Genomic DNA, 10160 nt, shown 5'->3' with positions numbered 1-10160 from the left:
AAATGAGTGAGTTATGGTGATTTTAGTGCAATTTCGCGTTCTAGGGTTTGGAAAAAGGGAAAGGAACAAATGCAGTGAACAGGGTCAAAAGAAACGAATTTAAAAGGTTCAACAAGGCGTCGCGTGACGCGGTGGGGGTCCCTGGGGGCCTCGCATAACGCGGCGTGTCAGAAAAAAATTTGTTTTTGAACCTTTACCCCTCGCGTGACGCGAAGGGCCTAGGCGTCGCGTGAGGCATCGTTTTTCACAGAATGTTTCGTCCAAAAATTTGTTCCATGCCTTAGAAAATTTTTTGAAACTTTCCCAACCTATCCAAGACCCTCAAAATGTTTCTAAGTGTCCAAGACACTTACCTGGGACCTCTTTTCTCATGCCTTCTCCGTTCCGTATCGGCAATGAGACCTGCAAAATTCTCAACAACACAAAACAAACACCGAAAAAAACTACGAAAAACTACGAAAAACACGAAAAATTAAGAAATTTACAAACGGTACATACTCTACACGCGAAGCTTTTCGCGCTCACTGTTCGGCAAAGGTAGGTGGGTCCTCTAGAGGAATTTCTTCCTCTTCAGTAGTATCAATAGGACCTCCCAAGTAATGTTTCAGTCTATGGCCGTTTACCTTCCACACACCTTTGTCGACCTCATCGTATAGCTCAACCGTGCCGTATGGAAACACTTCTTTCACCACATACGGGCCACTCCACCTCGATTTCAATTTTCCTGCTATCAATTTCAACCGTGAATTGAACAAAAGTACTTTGTCACCTACCTTAAAATCTTTCAAACCTCGCAACCGCCTATCATGCAATGCCTTGGTTTTCTCCTTGATACTCCATGATCTTTCATAAGCGGCATCCCTCAATGCTTCCAACTCATGAATCTGGAAGAATCTCCTCCTTGCGGCTTCGGTAAGGTCAAGGTTTACGGTTTTTAATGCCCACAACGCCCTATGCTCTAATTCTACCGAAAGATGGCAAGCTTTGCCATACACAATCATAAAGGGTGTTGTTCCTAACGGTGTCTTATAGGTGGTACGGAATGCCCACAAAGCGTCGTCGAGCTTTTCCGACCAATCCTTTCTACTTTTTCCTACCGTTTTCTCTAAGATTCTCTTCACCCCTCGGTTAGCATTCTCTACTTGGCCACTAGTTTGCGGGTGGTACGCGGTAGAAAGACGATGAGTGACACCGTAGCATGCAAGTGCCTTTTCCATGGCGGAATTGCAAAAATGCGTGCCACGGTCACTTATGATAGCTTTAGGGACTCCGAAACGCGTAAACAACTTCTTAAGGAATCTCACCACCACTCGGGCATCATTGGTGGGCAAAGCTTGAGCTTCGACCCACTTCGAAACGTAGTCAATGGCCACGAGGATGTACCTATTCCCACTAGAGGATGGGAAAGGTCCCATGAATTCAATGCCCCATACGTCAAAGATTTCCAAGACTTGGATGGGATTTTGAGGCATTTCATCCTTGGATGAGATGTTGCCGGTACGTTAGCAACGGTCACAAGTCCTAACAAACTCTACGGCATCCTTAACTACCGTTGGCCAATAAAACCCACTATCAAAAACCTTTTGTGCCGTCACATTCGCTCCGTGATGGCCTCCCGTTAAACCCTCGTGCACATGTCTAAGGATGTCTAGTCCATCCTCTTTTGAAACACATCTCCTAAGCACTCTATCTCCACCTATCCTAAAGAGGTAAGGGTCGTCCCAAATGTACTTCCTAGCCTCCCTAAGAAGCTTTTTCTTTTGTTGGTAGGACATACCCCTCACAAGATCTCCGGTTGCTAAATAGTTTGCCAAATCCGAGAACCATGGCAAACCCTCTACCTCGGCACTAACAAAATCTATGGTTTCGTGGGGAAAAGTGTCTCCTATGGAATCCTCACGAACCTCCTCTCTCTTTGGATCCTCTAAACGTGACAAGTGGTCGGCGGCCACATTTTCCGCTCCCTTTTTATCCTTAATTTCTATGTCGAACTCGGAGAGCAAAAGAATCCATCTAATAAGACGCGGCTTCGCGTCTTTCTTTTGAAACAGAAATCGCAAAGCGGAATGGTCGGTGAACACGGTAGTTTTGGAAAGCACGAGATATGAGCGAAACTTATCAAACGCAAACACTACGGCTAAGAGTTCCTTTTCCGTTGTGGTATAGTTCTCTTGAGCATCGTTTAGAGTTTTGCTCGCGTAGTAGATTGGATGAAAGTGTTTATCGATTCTTTGACCTAGGACCGCACCTACGGCATAATCGCTTGCGTCACACATGAGCTCAAAAGGTAAGCTCCAATTGGGCGAAACAAGTATCGGGGCACTCACAAGTTTTTCTTTCAAGAAGTCGAACGCCTTTATGCACTCCTCGTCAAAGACGAAAGGTACATCCTTCTCTAAAAGTCTAGTCATCGGGCGTGTGATTTTGGAAAAATCTTTTATAAACCGCCTATAAAAGCCAGCATGACCTAGGAAGCTCCTAACGGACTTGACACTAGTAGGTGGAGGCAATCTACTTATGGTATCTATCTTGGCCCGATCCACCTCTATACCCTCTCTCGACACCTTATGTCCTAAAACTATCCCCTCCGTCACCATAAAGTGACACTTCTCCCAATTCAACATAAGATTTGTCTCTATGCACCTCTTAAGCATCCTATCAAGATTTAAAAGACATTGTTCAAAATTGGTGCCATAAACCAAGAAGTCATCCATGAAAACCTCCATGGAAGTCTCAAGCATGTCTTGGAATATAGTGACCATGCATCTTTGGAAAGTTGCCGGAGCGTTGCATAACCCGAAAGGCATGCGGCGATACGCATAAGTGCCGTAAGGGCATGTGAACGTCGTTTTATCTTGATCCTTCGGGGCGATGGGGATCTGAAAATAACCCAAAAATCCATCGAGAAAACAATAGAATTGTTGACCCGCTAGACGCTCCAACATTTGGTCAATGAACGGTAAGGGGAAGTGGTCTTTCCGGGTGGCGTCGTTTAACTTTCGATAGTCTATGCATACATGCCAACCGGTAACGGTACGGGAAGGGATTAACTCGTTCTTTTCGTTCATGATCACCGTCATCCCACCCTTCTTTGGGACGACTTGGGTCGGGCTAACCCATGGTGAATCGGAAATGGGGTAAATCACCCCGGCATCTAACAACTTAAGCACTTCTTTCTTAACGACCTCTTGCATGTTCGGATTGAGCCGCCGTTGAGGTTGCACCACCGGCTTATAGTCGTCTTCCATGAGTATTCGGTGGGTACAATAAGCGGGGCTTATGCCCTTGATATCCGAAAGACGCCATGCAATGGCCTCCTTATTCACTCTCAACACCTCTAATAACCTACCCTTCTCTCCCTCCTCTAACTTAGACGAAATAATGACGGGAAACTCGGAACCCTCACCTAAGAAAGCGTACTCTAAGTGGGACGGGAGGACTTTGAGTTCTAATGGGGCGGGTTTCTCTATAGGTGTACTCTCACTCTCACTTTTGATCTCACTCAATTCTAGCACTTCGGGGACCCACTCGTTCTCTTCTACCTCTTCACTCTCACTAACAACCTCCTCTACCTTCTCAACTACCTCATTTATCCTATTCTCGACTAGGTCGGCTCCACTAATATAGTCAAAGCAATGGTCGACACAAGATAAGAAAGACTCTATGAAATAGACCGAATGACAAGGACTACTAAGATCATCGGAACCACTAGGGTGTTCCATGGAGCGTGCTATCTCGAAAGTGACCCTCTCCTCGCCGACTTGAAGTGTGATTTTCCCGTCAAAGACATCGATGATGGCCTTGGCGGTACACAAGAATGGGCGTCCTAGAATAATGGGAACCTTTTCGTCGGCTTCCATATCAAGAACGACAAAGTCTACGGGGAAGACGAACTTATCCACTTTGACTAGAAGGTTTTCAATAATGCCTCGTGGATACTTAACGGACCTATCGGCTAGCGACAAAGACATGCGTGTAGGTGACAACTCTCCTAGACCTAACCTCTCATACAAGGAATATGGCATTAGGTTTATACTCGCTCCTAGATCGGCTAGGGCCCTACACTCGGTATCACTCCCAAACAAGCACGGGATAGTAAAAAGGCCCGGATCCGTCAATTTTTCTGGAACCTTATTCAACACTACGGCGGAACATCCTCCACTAAGGGGGATGTTAGAAACCTCTCCTAACCTATCCTTGCGTTTTAGAAGGTCTTTTAGGAATTTTGCATATTTCGGCATTGATTGAAGAGCTTCTATAAAAGGAAGGTTGATCCTAAGCTGCTTAAAGATCTCTAAAAATTTCCCGTACTCTTTGGAATAGGTTTGATTTTTAAGGCGGGAAGCAAACGGAGCACGGGAAATATCAACATTGGGTGATGGAACGACTTGAACGGGTTTCTTTCCTACACTCTTCTCACTCGAAGGACGCCCGGTGTGTGCGGTACTTTCTGGGATTAACCTAGGTTGCACTTTACCGGGCGTCTCCATTTCAATCTCCTCATCTACGGGGTCCTCATCTTCTATCTCAACACTCTCGGGTCTCACTACCTCTCCTAAGGTCCTACCACTACGGGTCGAAATTGCCTTCAAAGAGCCAGATGGGTTGGGCCTTGTGTTGCCCGAAAATTGACCGGGAGGTCGTTCTTGCAACTGGCGTGCAATATCCCCAACTTGCCTTTGAAGGTCTAAGAAGCTTGAATGATTATTCTTTAGGAGCGTAGCGTGGTCCTCTAAGGTACGTTGGGTAGCCTGATCCTTAACCAATAATTGGGAAAGAAAGTCCTCTATCCTAGACAAACTACCACCCGACCCCTCACTCTTAGGTTGAACCTCTTGGTTTGACCCCTCACCTCTGAACTGCCCCCCTGAACTAGCAAATTGACCTGTTTGACCCGACCCCCCACTAGAATAAAAACCTGGCCCCCTACTTTGGTATTGACCTGACGGAAAACCAGGGGGGTTAGCTGAGGAGCGATAATTGTTAGCACGCCAATTAGAGTTACTATTGTTGAACGGGTTAGTTGGACCCCTATTTTGACCTGCTAGATACTCGACCTATTCTAGGGTGATGGTTGGGCAATCTTTCGTGTCATGTCCCCCTCTACAAACCTCGCATCTATCTACCTTCTTCTTAATTTCTAGCAACTCTTTGGTGATATAGTCAAGCTGAGATATTACCTTTGAGTCTGAAATGACTTGATTCACTCCTCGAGAAGATGAGGAAGTAATCACAGGATTGGAATTCCTGCCGGTAGCACTATGATCTATATCAGCATGAGCGAAGCTCTCAAAGAGGTCGTTGCAGTCAGCCACAGTTTTCTTTCCCATTAGGTGGCCTCCTGCAGATGTATCGAATCGGGCCTTGCACTCAGGGGTAAGACCGTTATAAAATTTTTCTACTAAGGCTCAATCCGACAGTCCATGTTGGGAACAACGCGAGAGCAATGTTTGAAACCTCTCCCATGCTAAGTGATAAGGTTCGTCAGGCTCCATTCTGAAGGAATGGATCTGATTTCGAAGGCGGGAGGCCTTCGCAGGTGGGAAATACTTAGCAAGGAAGGCATCTCTAAGTCCAGCCCAAGTGGTGTAAGTACCTGCCGGCTGCGAATCAAGCCAGGTGGCTGCGCGGCCAGCAAGAGAAAAGGGGAAGACTTGGAGATAGCGGGCATCAAGATTCACACCTTCGATGTCGAAGGTGCTACACAGACGGGTGAGACGGTTGATATGTGCTGGCGCGTCTTCATCATCACGACCGTGAAACTGACAAGAGTTGTTAATGGCAGTCATGATGTATGAAGGAATTTGCCAAGACTTATCATTGGTGATTTCAGGGAGGGTGATGGGTGAGTTTGCGGTAAAACCCGCGGTGGAACGCTGGTGGACAGTTTGGTTCTCGGCCATTTGGTGAACTGGTGGTGGACTAGGGTGACGGGAGGGTGGTGGGGAATTATGGGGTGATGACTTCGGGGTGAAGTTGTAGTTCGGTGGTTTAGATGGAAGTGTAGAGTCAGAAAGGGCTGAAGATGAAGTTGGGGGTTTTCGAACCTGAGGGATTGGTGTGGAGAAGGAAGACTTGTCAATTGGTGGCTTCACTGGTCCCTGCGAACGCGTGTGGGGCATGAACTGCAAAACCAAGAATAAAACAAGTAAGTCAACTCCAATAAAAGACTCAAAGAAATACGAAAAAGATACTAAAACTACTTGGACTCCTACGACTCACAAACACACAAAAAGCATGTAACGATATCAGTTGAAATCCAAGCAAAGCAGTTAATGCAATTGCCAAGAGTCCCCGGCAACGGCGCCAAAAACTTGATGTGGAAAAAGTAGTTCAACTAATTAAACTAAAATTACCTAAATTAAGACTCAAGTAATAAAAATCTAGACTCTTTAACCTGACTAAACTACTCACCGGCAAGTGTACCGGTCGACTCTAGCACAGGAAAGTAAGTCCGGATGTCGAACCCACAAAGACTCTAATGAATTACGTTAACGACTAAACTTAGACTAGACACTGACACGACTAAACAAATATTGTGTTTGGGGAGGGGGGTTTTACTAAAATTCTAAAATTGCAATTAAATTGAAATTAAACTAAATTACGAATGAAACTAGGGTTTTAATTCAGATGAGATTAAGGACTACCTAGACTTAAATCCAGTTTAACTACAAATGGACTTCTAACGGTTTTATTGATGTATGGAGCCGGGATCGTAAAATACTAAACCTTAAGGTATTTCAATGCTAAGACTTCCCGACCCTTCTCAGGAAGAAACCTAGGAAACCCTACAAGGCTGTTATGATTACCGACTGTTAGATTTCCTCTCAGTCCTCTAACGACTCTAAAAGTGCCTTAATATGACTATCTACCTTTCAGCGCGACAATCTAAGGCAATTCTAGGTTCTAACTTGGTTTACTAGACACAAATGCAATTAGGGAACTAACGTCGACTTCTCTCAAAATCTAAATTAGCTATATACTGCACCGTGACCTAATAACTAACTCGAGCCTCTCAGCGACAAGTTAAGAAGAATATTTACTTCTAATTATACTTTAATTACTGTTTCTAAGGCTATCGGCCGATTTACCCAAAGATCACCCGAACCCGCAAGGATGCAAATAATCAACACAGATCTATTATGTGAAAGACATCCACCAAAATCTATGTGAAACAGTAACAATCCACAATCAAAAGTAAATACGCACACGCACCAAATCAGAAAATCTAGACCACGTTACTTTCGAAGTCAATCCATAATCAATTCAATAAAAACCGTTAAAAGATCCATAAGTAAATTAAACAATCATCAAATCTAGGTAGTATCTAAAGTTTAGCCAAGAAACATGATGTTCAAAACAAAGAAAACAAGTTCAAAACAAGAATTCATCATAAAGTATCGAAAACGCGAAAATAAGGAACACCGGGAGATAAAACCCGAAAGATCTTCACTCTCACGATCCAAGCTTCAACCGGATGATTCCCGTTCGGAAAAATACTCCAGAATGCTCAAAATCACCTCCAAAATTCGTCCTAGGGTTTCTTGATTCGTATTCAGAGTTGTGTTCGGTTTCTTCTTCTTCAATCCAACAAAAACCCTAATTTCCTCCGGATTTCACACCCCTCGCGTGACGCCTAGGGGGGGCCGCGTCACGTGGCGCCTCCATTGTATATTTTTTTTATTTTTTATTCTTATCAGCTTCCGGCTCTTCCCGACGCGCGTACAAATCCCGATTTTCTTCCAAACTGCTCGGTTTTGCTCGTTTTTCAACACTTTAAGCTACGGGACCTGAAATCAAAGCTTAACGTCAGCAGTATCGCAGTTCTAACCTAAACTAGACTCTAAACGACTGAAAACTGACCGAAATATACACTATAAACATATGTACTTTGCAGTACATCATGGCACGATAGTGCTTCACTAAAATGTTGGTTCAAATCCGAGCCGTTTACGGCCGAGCACGATGGTGCCGTGGGATGGCACGGTCGTGCTCCTGGGGAATAAAAACCCAGACTTCATAAAATTCCCAGAAAAACTTCATAAACTCACTGATTTGCAGGTCTCGCACGGTAGTGCCATATGATGGCACGACCGTGCCATATTGCCACTCCCGAAATTTTTGCCTGTTTGTTTTGGCTGCTGATTAATTTTGTCTCAATCTTGCAGATGGATCACCCGTACTTGAGGTTTCACAACAATGCTAAGGAAGGGTATTGCATCCCGAAGGTGGAGAGGTTATGGGCTAGGAGACACCTTACTGAGCCCATGAGGAGGCTACAGATGGTTGATTTGGATCTTCTCGGACAGTCCGAGAGGTTCAATGATCTGATGACTCCCCCTTGGTCCCGCCTTTTTGAGATCGCGGAACCTCAGTACGTGGAGCTGGTTATCGAGTTTTTCGCATCCTTTCGATTCACTTTCCCATGTCCGGATATCTACGACAAAAATGTTGGTGTTACATTCTGGTTGGGGAGGAAATGGCATCACTAATCAATGAGTCGATTCGGAATGGTGTTGGGGTTGTACAAAAACGATGAGATAGACTCGGAACTGTTTCATGGGAGCTTGCAAGATTGGGAGCCGGACACGAACAAGGCAGCTTTTTGGGAGGAGATCACTGTGCCGGGTCGGATTTGGGACCCTCGTAGAGCCAAGGCTACATGGATACTTGACCCGCTCCATAGAGTCATCGAGCAAGCCATTTTCCACGTGATCCGAGGTCGGGGTGATAGCACAGGAAACATCACCACCCATGACCTCTTTCACTTATATTGCATCATCTCTGGTTCAAACTGCAACCTAGCGGTCAGCGTTGCAGAATCGATATTTCGAGGCATTGGTTCGACACCCACATCACGGATTTGTGGAGGAGCCTTTGCGACTAGACTTGCCAAATTCTATCGGGTTTGGTTAGACCACCTGACCGAAGCTTGCGACTACGGCCTCCTCGATTTGCAACAGTTGAACTCGATGTATCTGACTAGGAAAGTGAACGGGATTCCGAAGCTTGTTGACCGAATGGGAAGAATTTGGGACCCGCTACCTGTAGTTGAGGAGGGTGATGATGGTGATGGTGGTGATGGTGGCGATGATGACGTGCACATGCACGATATCCCGGTTCAGGGGCAGGCTGTGGGCGTTGGAGGAGCGGACCCCCATATGCATATTGGACAGATGGTCCACGGGTTTGATAGCCCGAATTGGGAAAACGTGTATGGTGGCTTTGGTGGTGGAGGTTATGAGCATGGTGGTTATGGCACTTACGGTCCTTCCGATCCGTCATCGATAGATCTCTGGAGGCGCATAGACGGGCTGGCATTGGACCAAGAAGAAGTGAGGCGAGATGTGGGTCTCATACGCGCGGAGCAACACCGGCAGGGCAATTTTTTGGAGGAATTGCACGAGCAGACCAGACGAAGCATGGATTGGTTGTTTGGTTCGCAGTAGCACATCGCGAACTCAATCAACCATCCATACACACAGCCGCCGCCACATTTTGCGCGTAGATCCAGGTTTGATCGCAGGGACGACGCCGGTCCTTCGGGATCCGGTGGGAGGTTTTAGTCCCGCCCCCATCTCGTATTTTTATTACTATTTCGTGTTTGAGGGATGTGCCATATTCCATCGTACGTACATCCCTCTGTTGTAGGTGTTAGTTTTTATCGTTTTATTAGTGGGTTAAATTAATAAACAAAGGCAAGGGAAAAAAAATGGGTTGGGTAAACTTCTTATGTGTTTGATCTTGTTTGCTACATGTGCAGTGTTGGGTTAAATGAGGTGTTGGCTTGGTGGAAGGGTTGGTAGTTCGTTGTGGATGCTCCTAGTTGCTTCATCTTGTTCCGCTTCTAGCTTCATGTTTCAGGGGAGTTTTCATGTTCCCGCCTTCCTTTATTTGTATTGAATTCGCAATTCTTTTGCTTATTCAATTTTTTGTTGTACATCGAGGGCGATGTACAATTCAAGTGTGGGGAGGTGGTCTATCGCTTGAGCTTTGTCGTTGTCATATATATATATATATAAAATAATAATAATAAAAAAATAAAATAAAATAAAAAAATTAATAATAATAATAATAAATAAAATAAAATAATAATAATGCAAAGCTCTCTTTTAACAATTTTTGTGGCATATAAATCAAATCAACATAAGTATCTAAAT

Source organism: Helianthus annuus, chromosome 11 (genome assembly GCF_002127325.2).
Source record: "Helianthus annuus cultivar XRQ/B chromosome 11, HanXRQr2.0-SUNRISE, whole genome shotgun sequence".
Taxonomy (NCBI): Eukaryota; Viridiplantae; Streptophyta; class Magnoliopsida; order Asterales; family Asteraceae; genus Helianthus; species Helianthus annuus.
This window is presented reverse-complemented; position numbering follows the sequence as displayed.